At 37.3% G+C, this 14,412-nt stretch overlaps 1 pseudogene; it reads right to left on the bottom strand.

The window, feature by feature from the left end:
• Positions 1 to 6,382: 6,382 nt before the first annotated feature.
• On the bottom strand, positions 6,383 to 12,398 carry Gm48608 (annotated as a pseudogene).
• Positions 12,399 to 14,412: the final 2,014 nt, after the last annotated feature.

Genomic DNA, 14,412 nt, shown 5'->3' with positions numbered 1-14,412 from the left:
AATATATTTGCAAATATATCGTGGTATAAATAACTTTGGTTACAAGAGTTGTTCGTTAGACTTCCTGCAACAATAGACTTCCTAAAGCCATACTTCATAACTTTCTCACACATAAAATATGGCCAGTCTATTCCTATATCCTCAACAGTCTCTACTTACTTTTCCTTATGGTCATGTTTCGGTGGCAATCACTTCCACAGGACCTTTCTTTTCCTTCACTATGACGATCAGTTGTCATTTAAGAGGCTTAATGAAAGGAGGCATAGAAAGTTCACAGTGGGTGCTGGTTCTGTGTCTGTTCACTTCTCCTGTGAAGAAGCAGCAGCATCGTTTGGCATCTTGGAAATAAAAATGGTTTTGTGGAGAAGCTTGGTAAGTCCAAATCAAACATTGGTTTATGAAGAGGAGAAAAAAGGTAGGATCCAGAGATACATAGAATGCTAATATTGGCAACTAAATCACAGTCTAATGGTTGAATTTAGAAGGGACACAGACCAAGGGGCCTCTCTTCCCAATGATGGCCAAGTAGGCCATCTTCTGCTACATATGCACCTAGAGATACGAGCTTCAGGGGTGCTGGTCAGTTCATATTGTTGTTCCACCTATAGGGTTGCAGACCCCTTCAGCTCCTTGGGTACTTCTCTAGCTCCTCCATTGGGGCCCCTGTGATCCATCCAATAGCTGACTGTGAGCCTCCACTTCTGTGTTTGCTAGGCCCCAGCATAGTCTCACAAGACACAGCTATATCAGGGTCCTTTCAGCAAAATCTTGCTGGCGTATGCAATAGTGTCAGCGTTTAAAGGCTGATTATGGGATGGATCCCCAGGTGTTGCAGTCTCTAGATGGTCCATCCTTTCATCTCAGCTCCAAACTTTGTCTCTGTAACTCCTTCCATGGGTATTTTGTTCCCAATTCTAAGAAGAGACAAAGTGCCCACACTTTGGTCTCCGTTCTTCTTGAGTTTCATGTGTTTTGCAAATTGTATCTTGTAAACTTTATATGCTTCAGTACAGGGGAACACCATGGCCAAGAAGTGGGAGTGGGTGGGTAGGGAAGTTGGGGGGGAGGGTATGTGGGACTTTTGGGATAGCATTTGAACTATGAATGAAGAAAATACCTAAATAGAAAAAAGAAAGAAAGAAGGGACACAGAATGATGAGAAGCTGTAGCAGACAATGTGCAGGGTTGCCTCATTGCTGTGACTGAATAACAAAGCACATACTATAGCAGCCTTAGAGTGCCTTGCTAGACAGAAAGGAGGAATTAAGTGTCACTGAATCAAATAGTCCCTTTCATTGCCTTCTCCAAAGAACTAAAACTCTCTGGGATATATGTTTGCCTTTATTACCCCAGAACCAGATGAAATCACAGCACTGTTTTTCTAATGCCTATAATGTAAAACCAAATACTTTGGCTTAGTACACAACATGTTGCTTTTATATTGGCTCAGCCTTCTATCCATTCCTTCTTGGTATCATTCATACTCCTTGTGTTTGCTGAGCTATGGACATTTCTTGAACAGCCCATTCCATGACTATAAGCATGTTTGTACATATCATTGCCTCAGTTTTTTTTATTTTTTTATTTTTTGTTTCATCTTATCCACAAAGATTTCCTACCCATTCCTTTCCATTTATCTTGTCTTTTATTTTTCATAGGTCCTTCATAGAAAGTTGATCTGCTATATATAAGTGTATTTATCTATTGATTTAAATAAAAGTCCATGGTTGTGGAACTTCTCCAACTTCACAGCTTTATCTGTATAATCAATATGCCAAAGTAAAGTATAAGTATTTTTGAAAGATTTGTCATGCATTTCTCCAATCATTCTTACATTTCAGTATATCTTAGTATTCATCATAAGAACTGAAAAATAATATGTGTACTAGATATAAGAAATAAAAAATAAGCTTAAACATTAGAGGAGAAATTGTATTAAAAATACATGAACATGACAACTGCATAATTACCAACAGAGTTAGAGCAGAGGCTATGTGTCTTGGGTGTAGAATAGACATACAAAATTAACCATAATGAGGAAGAAACTCTTCCATATTCCACAATGAAGAAACTGAGCATACTATATATAAAAGCACCTTAAAAACCCTGGACAAGAAGCACAGAACTATGGTTCCTGAGGAAAGGTAAACGTACAAATGTCACAACATGGTAGAGGCTGGGACTGGGTTTACAGGAGCAACAGAACCCATTATTGAGCAACATTTGTCTGAGTTGAGGTGATAGAGGACAGACTTCCAGGAAACCAAAACCACCATAGTTTGCAAGTTAGAATGCCAGGGGAAAAGATACTACATAGGGAGATTCCCTCTGAAGATTTGCAGAGAAGTTCTGAACCTGGATCTGGGTAGCTATTTGACATATTATGAGACAGCTACCTGAGGCTGGAAAAGAATCGCAGAAGGATTGTAGGATATTGAATTTCCAGAGTTTTCAAAGAGCTGTGATATATTAGTGAAGAACCTGACAGTAAACAAGGGTCTGGTAGGCTGTTCAACATTTCATATCTATGCTTCTGCTAAGCCATCCTTACAGCCCTTTGAAGAATGAAGTCATCCTTATAGCCCTTTCATGAAGTTAGCAGGAATACAGCTCAGTAAGAGGACCCATATCAATTGCTAGCTCCCACATTCTGGCAGCTCACAAGCACCTGTAATTCTAGTTCCAAAGTCTCTCACAGCTTCTCCTGCCCTTCACAACTACCTGCACTCATGTGTGCACAGACATACACATAGACACAAATATAGATATATGATTAAAACTTAAAATAAAGCATAAATATAGCACAGTCTTGAGCCTGGCAGTAAATTTGGAACCAGATCTTTAAGATCTTAACATATTTCTTAATAACAGCAAAAAACAGGTTCAAAATTCTACAAAGACAGTAATAAAAACCTAACAGCCAAAGTTCCAAAGTTTACAAAATCCAGAATACCATAAAAATGAAAGGATTTAAAAGAAGCAGATTTGTACAGGACACAATCAAAAGGAAAATTGATCAATATTAAAGAACTAAAATAAAGATGATTAAATTTATAGACAGGAGCACACAGACATCTGTTATAAATATTCTACATATATAAGGAATGTAAAATAAATATGATCATGATCATGATGAGCATGCACTGGAGTATGAAATACTTTTGAAAGAATCTAAAGTTAACAATAAGTGAATATGTGTGTGTGTGTGTGTGTGTGTGTGCACGCATATATAATATGGCATATATATATATATATATATGGTATGAAACATGGAAACTAACTAATATATATATATTGTTCATAGATATAAACACTCAGTGTCTTATGGTTGTTGATTCTTCCTAAAGTCATCAAGGAGGATTTCGTTTACTTGATTGTTTCCTTGTTTGTTTGTTGTTGTGCTTTGCTTTGCTTTAATGGAAATTGATATGTAGGTTAGATCCATTTATTTATTTATACTTTAGTTATAATTGAAGTACATGCATATGGCACAGTGGGCATATGTAAGAGAAAAACTGTGTAAGCCAGCTCTGTCTTTTAACAGTGTAGGCCCCGTGATACTTGGTGGCAAATGTCTTTACCCACTAACCCATCTTGATGTCCTGATTTTATCATTTATATAGAAATTCAAATAACTTATAAGTTAAAAAAACAGTTCTGAAAAACAATAAAGGAGACTTACACTATTCACTTTGAGTTCTATAACTATGACTATCACTAGACAAATGAGTGTTTTTGTGTGTTTTTTAGAGTGAAAATAAATACATATAGAGAAAGAAAGTGTGTATGTGTGTGAGTGTGTGTGCAGAGTGAGAGAGAGAGAGATTCACATATATGTCTATACAAAATCTACTAAATATATGGTTAGTTTCCATCTCAAGACACTTACCATAAATCAAAAACATAATGTGCCAAATGTATTCGGTGCCCCAGTAAAATCCATTATAAAGTTTAAAACATATAAGTCAGTCTCTTGTAAATCAAGAACCAAATTATAATGAGAGAGAGAGGCAGAGAAGAGTGGAGGGGGAAGGATGGAAGGAAGGAGAAAAAGAGGATGTGTGTATTTGGAATGTTGAAAAAATGGGGATAGTATCTACAAAAAAAGTGACCTTAGGCAATTTTGTGGCATTTATGACATTCACGTAAATCTAGATAGCACAACACATTAAACTAGTAGGAAAGCCACATAAGTACAGCTATAATGAAATGAACAAAGGAATTTAAGATTAAATCAAGCACAAGAGAAAATCATGCAGTAATTACTGGGATACTATAGAACACCCAAAAAGTCCTAAGATACTTTTATTTTTCCCAATACACATTTTCCAACAGCAGCTAACCATTGATCCTTAATGCCCCAAACAATTTGCAGAAATTAACCTGAGATGGATTCTGGAGAAGAATAGAAGAGTGAAATCTAACACTATGTAAGGAAAGAGACGCATAGAAAAAAATATATAATCTTGTTGGACAAAGTTTCTGAGGCATAGGAAAAGCACAAACCATAAATAAAAATAAACTGGATTTTCTCAAAATTAAAAACATTTGCATTACATATGACATTTTAAGAAAACTTTTTCTTAAAATCACAGATAAGGAACATTTTCACAGTCCACAGTCAGATATGATCACAGTCATAAGAGATAAACTATTTCAACTCAATAATAAAAATCCACACAATTCACATAGACATGACAGTCACTTTAGCACATAAAACAAATGATAGACAAGTATATGCAAAGATGCTTAACATCATTAGTCATCAGTAAAATGTAAATTAAACCTGCAGTGAGGCATCATTACATTCCCAGTAAAATAGCCATAATTAACAAGACTAACAATAGCAGGTGCTTGGAACCATTTAGGGAAACTGTAACTCTTCCGTGTTAATGACAAGAATGCAAACTATACCATCATCTGCAAATCAGCTCGCCAGTTCCTACTGCAGAAATATTCTCTCCAGGTGACTTGGAGGGTTGTATCTTTAGGTATTTCAGTGTTTTAATACATATGGCCAAATGGTTCCACTGACACATTAAAAGAAATTTGTTTTTAAATAACCATAAATTGGGAGTAAAACTACATATCCATCAACTAGTGAACATAGAACTGGTGGCTTGTGCATAGTGCACTATACTCTGTAGTAAGAGAAAGTTTTTTACGCATGTGACAAGCTGAATGAAAGACAAGCCATACTAAGCAAATGGCACAAGATGCAAGAGACTTCTCACAGCTGGATTTGATACTTATGAAATTCTGGAAAAGCTGAAACAATAAGGTGAGTAAACATCCTGTTTTCCTAGAATTTTCTGGCTATTTTAAACTGGGCAGAACCACATGGCGACTTTTGGGGGTGATACAAATGTTCTATATTTATATTCTGAAGGTGACAGTGGTTGCAAGACTATATATAATTATAAAAAGCTGGCTGAAGGCATATTCTAATGTTGCCTGAATTTCTGTTGCTGTAAAAAAAAGGGGGAGGAAAAGGTTTATTTTGTCTTACAGTTCCATCACTGGGGTGAGCTGAGACAGAAACTCAAGGCAGGAGTTTGGAACAGAAAAAATGGAGGGACATTGGTTAATGACCTCTCCCAGGCTCACATTTGGCTACTATTCATTTTTTTTAAATATCAACACTTTTATTTAGTTTTTATTTAACATTTAAAATTTTTTATGAGTATGGGTGTTTTGCATATATGTATGTCCATGTACCATGCACATGCAGTGACCACAGAGGCCAGAAGAAGGTGTTAGCTCCCTTGGAACTGGAGTTAAAAACAGTTGTGAGCCACCATGTCTATGCTGGGCATCAAAGCCCCTATTCTGTAAGAGCAGCAAGTTCTCTTAACTGCTGAGCTATTTCTTCAGCACTAGTCCTATTTAATATTTTTGAAAAATAAGATCAACTCTTTTAAATCTCATGACAACAATGAAAAGCATAGGAATCTCATACTTCAGAACAAAAATTCAATCATTGGCCATTTTCTTTGGCAAGCCTGTTCAATGCTTTTGAAAAAGATTGATGTCCAAACTCCATAGGCCTAGCTTCAGACACCAATGCAGATGCCCAGCATGAAGAAATCCCAAAGATGTTTTCATATCCCAATTCCAACATGTTACTCATAAACCTTCCCCCAGAACCAAACCAGTCTGCAGGTGTTGAATCCGTAGTGGGTCTCCTCAAAGGGCACTTCCTAGGAGTTCCATGCTTCAAATTTTTCCACTTGCCCTTCATCCACGATATAAAAAAGATGGTTCTTACAAACCACACTTACTTGGGGATAATTCATTAAAAGAATTGTTTTTGTTGGTTTATATCTCTGTGAGACTCTTAATAGCTCATCCACAAAAACAAATAAGCAAACCACTGTTCACATTACAAATCCAGTCCAACGGAGTGCGTGAAAGCACAAGGTAGGTTAGGCAGCGCCCCATCCTCACCAGCCAGCACCTCATTTCTGGGAGAAGTCCGCTGTCCCCCTCTCCTCATCAGTGCCTGGTTATCTAGTAGCAGTTCAATCTTCCTGCAGGACTCGACACCTTTGATGGAGGCAGAGGCCTTTGATGGAGGCAGACACCAGCTGGAAAACACAAGCCTAAGCTGGCACAGAACCACCCTCACCCCCCACACCTGGGGACCACCAAAAAGGGTCTCTCCTTTCTTCTCAGAAAGTTTGCTCTGTTTTGGGAATTCCCCAAGCTGCCTTTTTTTTTTTTTTTTCCAACTGCATTGCTTGAGTCTGACTGAAGAGTGGTCCAAGCTGGATGCTTCGGGGGAAGAAGACCAAAGTGGGTGCATGGTCAAGTAGATGGCCTCTGACTTTCCACTTGGTCCTCTCTCTACTGTCTCCCATGCAGTTATGGAGGAGTAAACATGTTTCTCTGGTCTAGTCTTCTCTTTGTTCTCCAGGCTCTTCACAGAAGCCATAGAACTTACTATACTCTTATTCCACTTGGTTTTCTTCACAATGAATATCGAAACTGGAAAGAGCAAGAGAGTGGCACAGATGATCCCCACAATGCTCCCCAGCTGATTCCCATCCAGGATCGCCAGCTGATTGCCATCTATTGAAATTGACCTTTGAGAGTCATCCTGGATCACATGCAGCACACGATTTTCCTGGACTCCAGCTTTTCCAGGTAGATGCTGCAAGTGTAGACTCCTTGGTCAGACTCTGTCACTGGAGCATGATTGAGCCATCATTGTGGGAGATGTCACCTGTCAGGTTTACACAGTGGTGGAAACAGCCCAGGCTCTGGAAGTTTCCACTAAGCATGTTGAAGTTGTAGCTCAAGAGAGTTTCCTCCTACGCTCAGGTATCTTGTGTCTGTCTTATCACATCTCCTTGGTGAGTCTCCCCTCAGCTATTATTCTTACACATTCTTAATTCTTCATCTAAGTTTACCTATTCCCAGGTATGTCAAGTTAACCAAGAATAGCCATTACAGGTATTCATATAACTGAATCTTAATAAAATAATATATAAGTATTAGGTAGGAATTTATATGGGAGGGCCCAATTATAGGCTTACAATCTAGACAGAGAAGGTTACGTTTGGAATAAGGAACAATAAAGAATTAGTATTCTTATATCGTAAATAAATGGCCCTCTTGGGGTTTATAAAGGACTTGGATTTTATTTTTGGCATCAGTAATTATTTTATTTTCCTAGGTATAAGGAGTCCTAGGGATTTCCTTAATAAAAGAAGTTAAAACATGTACTTTTCACTGTATTTATGTAATAAAACTGCACTTGGTAATGTGGAAAGATGGATGCAGGTGGAGATAATTTCACACACTAGTAATGAGTTAATGGATTCCCTTAAAGAAGCTGTAAATTGGCTAAATTTTATATCTCGCATTCAACTCTAACAAGAGCAGAAGGAAAACGAACCTGCAGATATAATAAATATCCTTTGACCCAGCAGCCTGAAACAATACTTAGTGTTACCCTTAAGAGAATTTACCTGCTATGACATAATGAGTGTGCTGATCATGACAGACCAGATGAAGGCATGATTTTCAGGTGCGTCATTTCTCCCTTGAAAGAAGCTGTTAAACCATGAAGTGCATGACAGAATCACTAACATGTTTTTCTGAACACCAAGGAGTTCACCAGGAAGAAGGCAGTACATGCATATCAAATCAATCCAGGCTAGTACACCATTTTATCAACCATCCAGCACTATGAATTACTCCATGTTTTACATATAGGATTAAATTCCCTTTGGGAATGAAGTAGTGTGAAATCCTTGTTACAAAGAACCACTGGGGACAGAAGGGCTCTGTCTAATTTTTGTTGACACAGAAGTGCTATGAAATGACACAGGCACATAAACTATTGCCAAGAAATTACATTAAACGTCGAATTTTTTTAGATTTTCCCCCAAAATACTTGTAAATAACTACAAGAAATTATTTATTGCATGTATAACAAAACTAAAATCCTTCATATAGTAGGAACCCAAGGGGAGTAAACAACACATGTAGATAAGTGAGAACCTATAAGATCTGATAAATAAAATAATCTATCTACCTATGTGTATTATATAGCCTATCTCCCTAGTAATGTTAGAAATAAAATTAAAATAAAAATTGAACTATTTTTAATTTATAAAAGTGATACAGAATGCAAATTAAGGTTGAAAATGTCTACTATACTAAATGATGATGAAAATGTTGCAAAGCTAAAAATTGACTCTGTCATTTTTGGAAAACATTTTGGCAGAATGTATCAAAAGATTAAAGCTCATGTGCCTGGACCCATCAATTCTTTTGCAACAATGCTTTTACATAAAAAAATGATGGGTGTGCAATGATATTTGTTGCAGTGCTGTTTGAAAGGAAAATACTGAAAACTATCTAGATAATCATGCAAGACTACTAACTTAACTCCACCCACATTACAGAATACTTTGTAAAAGTAAATGACCGTATATACATGTAGGGTTATGAAAGGAATTCCTTTCCACAATATATTACCACATACTACCATATGTCACCATATCACATCAAATATTACTATTATCCAGGTCTTAATTATGTGCCATTCTGTTAACTATTTTGTAGTGACATTTCTTTAAACAATTTCTTTAAACAATACAATTTTTAAGGTTTAATTTTTATTTGTGTTGTCTATGCCACATGTGTGCCTGTGCCCAGAGAATTCAGAAGAAAGTTCTGTATCTCCTGGAGCTGGAGTTATAAAAAAGTTGTAAGGTGCCTAATGGTCCAGTGTGAATACTGGGGACAGAAATTGGCTCTTTGGGAGGAGTTCAAGACCTCTTAATTTCTGATCATTTTGTAAATACAGAATTACAAAGCAATTTAGGAAGAAAGAACTTGACATGACTTAAGTAGAGTCCTCTTTTTTTCTCTGTTCTTCTTTCTCTTTGTTAGTCACTTCTCTCTCACACACACACCCTGTTGCTTTCTTTTTTCTCTTTAGTATTTCATGAATGGTTTCTATTAACTAGCTCTATATACTAATGATATGAGAAAGACATAAAAACAAATTTAAGATATCATAGATTATGAAAATATTCTAGAAACCCAACTTAAGACATTTAAACTTTGAACAGAAGAGTCAGAAGAGGATAACATGGCTGTAAAGGTAAAAAAAAGAATTTCCCAGATGAGTAACTAGAAAAGGTCTTTCATTTCAAAAAGGCACCAAATTCAGCATTAATCAATCAAGGTTTTCTGATTCCATTTTTTTGGAAATAAAAGAGAAAAGCAACAAGATTGTCTCTATAAACTTAGGGAGTAAAATGTCATCAGGGTTCATTACAAGGAATGCCAAATTTCTCATCTCACAGTTGTCAAAACAGAGAAAGTTTTTATGCTCAGTTTTCCAAGATGAAAACCTCAAGAGTTTGGGATTTTTTTCCCCATCCAGCTGTGGTTTTGAGTGTGTGTGTGTGTGTGTGTGTGTGTGTGTGTGTGTAAAACTGTTTATCCTACTTTCAAAATCTATGAGCTTTAATGAAGTCACAAGTCAGTACACAGCAACCATGAGCCATCAAGTACACAATTGACATAATTTATGCCTATCACAATAACTACCAGGAACAGCACAGAAATTCTGACATGAGATAAGAGAAAGAAACTTGTAGGACTTCATCCAACACCAAATGTCTAAGGAGCACTGTTGTGTGCTACTTTGCTTCCTGCTCCACAAGCTGTAAAGAGCAAGGTGGAGTGCTTCCTGCTCCCAGGAAACAGTCAAGATCCCAGAGGTGCAATATCCAACAGCAGCAAAGGACAGACACAAGTTTTTGTTGTTGTGCTGGATTTTTTTATTTTATTTTATCTTTGTTTTTGTTTTGTTCTGTATTTTTCTTCAATAGAACATTAGTTTAGATTTTAGGGCAGAAAGTACTACAATATTCCCGTCTAGTTGATTTTTGTTTTTATTTTTACCTCCACATGTCTACCTGTCTTCCATTTGCACCTCTAGGAAGATGTCAGTTCTAAATTCTGTCATCAAGATGTAACCTTATTTTCATCTAAAATTCATTTAAAAATATATATTATTTTAAATTGGATATGAAGGGAACATGTCCAGAATTAACACACCACATTGAAAATTTTTATTAAATTAATGTTTTAGTTTTAAAATTTGAATAGCAAGAAAAGAAAAACTCTTAAAAGCCTTTAAAAGAATTCTTTATCAAGTAAATCTTCAAAAGGAAGGTTGGTTACCTACTAGGTCTGCATTTACATTGGAATGATTCTATAAGCCTCTCCCTATTCAAATAGGTTGCATGTCTTTTTGTTTTTTCTTTTGAAGTGTTAAAACATGAGTTTGTACAATTGAATTTTTCAGACAAGAAAGTAGAGAGGCTTCTATTTACCTTGAAGAAGAAGTGAAATGTTAATTAAACATACACTTCACAAAATTTTCTTTCTAAGTGTCTTTCTTTGGGATTTAAACCTAACTGTGTTCAGCATTAAATGAATCTCACTTTGGGGCTGTGCATTTCTTGTCAACAAGATGCTTGGTTGTCTTTAGAACCTCATATTGCTTACAGAGCACCTCACTGGCTACACAGTAGCAGTTTTTCTGAATGACTTCATGCTAGATTGTATATCAATGAATGAAGCAAGGCAGGCTTTCACTGTCCATGTGTGAGAGGCAGGCTTTGAAGAACTCAAACATGTTTGTTGACATTTGAAGAGAATTATGTTTTCCTGTAATAAAGTAAATACAGTGATTGTCTGGAAAATCAAACTAAATCTAGATCAAAGGGAAATAAGAAAACCAGGACAATACATGAACAAGTCCACAGATGACCTCACGAACAAAGATGGGGATGCAGAGGTATCTGATGTCTGGAGGGGAGAATTAAGATATTACTGTTGAAAAAAGAAAAACATTTTAACATATGTTAACAATTTACTTTTACTTTATAGCTGAAAATAGGAAACTCAAGGTTTGCTCTAGTTTAATAAGTCCCTCCTCTGTGTGGCTGTGAAGTGTATTACAATGCTGAAGAGATAGATCTCTGCCTACTCCACAATAAGTAACATTTGAAAGAGAGAGGCAGTGGATAGACAGGGACCAGTCATGACCCAACCAGACACTGGGATCAGCCTGACTAGTAACATAGGAGGGAGCATCTGCTGTAGAAAAACATCTGAAGATATAGAACTCGAGGTTTCTTTGTGCTTCTCTTTTGCCAGATGGGGTCTCTGCCTGGAGAGTGGAGGAGAGTGACCAGCAGTGGAACTGGCATTTTGAATGATATGCCTGTAGGTTACTACATCACAATCTGCTCATGAATCGGTTGCCAGGAAGATGACACTGCCATTTGACATCCCAATAATTTCTTTGGTAACATATGCAATCAGTTCACAGACCCAGCCCAGCACAGTTGGCCAAAGTTGGAGGAGTGGGTGGGGACTTCTTGGCACTCCCAAGAAGACAGGTGGACAAGCTGCGGATTAAGCTGTTTTCTCATCCAGCAAAGGGAGAGAGAAATGTCAGAGCTTCTTCAGCCTTTCTCTTACTGGTCTAAATACACTGCCTATTAACCAGACTAAGGCTGACAACATAAATAGCGGTAATTCCAATTGTGTAATCATGAGTTAATTATCTTATTTCTGTTTATATGCCAATAGATAGAAACCTCCCGTAAGGCAGAAAACTGGTTTATTTTTGTCTCCCTACAAAGAAGTCTTCTATATTTTAAACATTATTTAAATAATAGACTATGCATAAATGTACTTTATAAAGTGCTGCTTAAATGTTCTGCCTTATTTAGAAAGGAACTAAAGCAAAAGGAACAAAAATAGAAGTTTTAAATAAAAAAGAAATCAGAATTACAGGATATCAATGCCACACCTAAAAAGAAAGTCTCCCGCTCTGTAATAATTCTTAATGCTGTCATGTTTCTCTAAGGACCCTCTTTTATCTTCTTTTTTGAATAAAAATTGAGTGTGCATTAGTGCACTTGAATCCTCTTTGGAATGCATTGAGAATACAAGTGCAGTCATCAGGCAATCATAAAACTTGAAATGGAAAAAAAAATCTAACAGTACACTGTTATGATGGTGGATGAATCCCCAGATGTGGGCAGGTTCACAGTACAAACCATCAGCGAGGACTTAGAACGATCACACCTGGTTTTATGGGACGGCAGATTCACTTGGGAGGTTTAGGTCTCTGGGGATCAGCAATGTGAAACAGAGCCAATGTGTGTTCAAGGACACAGACAAAGTTGAGGCTCATGAGGACATTTACAGGATTTAGTGGCATCCTAAAATAGCACAAAAAGTGCTATTAGAGAACAGAGTCCTGGACATGCTCCTTCCCATAGGCATCCATCCTCAAGTAGCCTACATCATAAGGAAGATGAAGGTTAACGCAAGGAGGACCTACAACAAGATCCTAAGAAAAGGAGAAGAAACCAAGAGTTGAAACTGTACAGCTACATTACTTAGCAAGCAGGAACTGGAAGTTGGTAGGATGAGCTCTCAGCAGCCTCCCTGTATCTACAATTAGATAAAAGGTGAGGACAGATGTAGAGATGGAGGGTGACAATGGGAATGATAAATTAGCAAAGATACGGATAGAAGGAACTAAATGAATATCCTCCATTCATGGGTTTAAAATCAAAGATTACAGGTGTAAATAGACGTCCAGGTTGGCCACAGATATAAGAAACAACCTTGACTGATTTCTTAAAACTCCCTTTGGCATGTAAATGCATGATAACCTGGGCAGGAGAAGAAATGAGAAGCTTGCAAGAACTGAAGCCTGAAAATGCTGGTGAGAATGTGTGAGACCACCCAGAAGGGAGCCAGAATAACCAGATTCTTCTTTTGTGCGTTCACAAAACAAGCACATAAATAGGGGTCTGGGGCCCACCCATGGGTCTAGAATTAAAAGTACAATAGCTGTAAGCCTGCATTATTAGGCGGCAGCATGAAACAAGCCTGCCTTACCCTTGTAGTCAAAGCAAAACAGTGAGCTGCCTATAATTTAGCTAGGATTCTGACCAGACAAGACCTGTCTTTATAAACCTGATTCCCTTATTTTTATCAAGGATGCAGAAAAGAACTTTTAGTGGGAACTCTACTTGAATTTGCTGCTACTTTTAGTTAGGTATTTTGGGGAGAAGGAAGGTGTCACTGACCAACATCCTTTGACTCATGGTCAAGGCACCTCCCATCTGGCCATAACAGATGTCCCAGTAAAAGCTTTGCCTGGATCCATTTAACATCGATGATGTTTTCTCTATCATTTTGAAGCCAGAATGTGGCTCCAAGAATACAAGAAACAATGTGCTAGAGGCGTGATGGTGGCTAGAGTAAACAGTGCCAGAGGCTGAGAAATAAAGGCTCAGGGTTTAGAGAAGAGTGCAGTTTTCTAGCCATTCACTGGGAACATAGAAGTAACTTAAAATAATTTTGGTAATAGCCAGTATTTACTGACTTCTATTCATGTGCCAGTCAGTGTGCTAAGTGCTTTCAATGTGTTCATACATTTACTGCCATCCTGAGAGTTAGATGCTACCCACCTTTCCATTTATGTGTATGTGAAGAAACAGGCGAGGAGATGCTGGGAAACCTATCCTCAGATACCCAAGAACCAGGGTTCTGCTTAGGACTGTCAATAACTCATCTCATTTCCTGTTTCTTTACCTGTATCATGTAACTCTGACTTTAAATTGAGTCAAGGGCATATAAGATACCTGGCATTTTCTTGCTGGGGGTGGGGGAATAAATGAAGGCCTGGAGAAGTTTAAACATTCACAATCATTAATTTCAAGCTTTCTTAAGAGAATCATCACAACAAATATCTCAGACTCAACTGACTTTCCTGTCTCCATTATTTCTGCTTGATATAAGCCATGTTCATCTTTCTCCTAGGCCACTGAAACAGGTCTCCTATCTCTCTCC

This window comes from Mus musculus, chromosome 12, assembly GCF_000001635.26.
Source record: "Mus musculus strain C57BL/6J chromosome 12, GRCm38.p6 C57BL/6J".
NCBI classification, from domain to species: domain Eukaryota; kingdom Metazoa; phylum Chordata; class Mammalia; order Rodentia; family Muridae; genus Mus; species Mus musculus.
The sequence above is the reverse complement of the archived record's forward strand: the minus strand, read 5'-3'. Positions and strand labels throughout refer to the sequence as shown.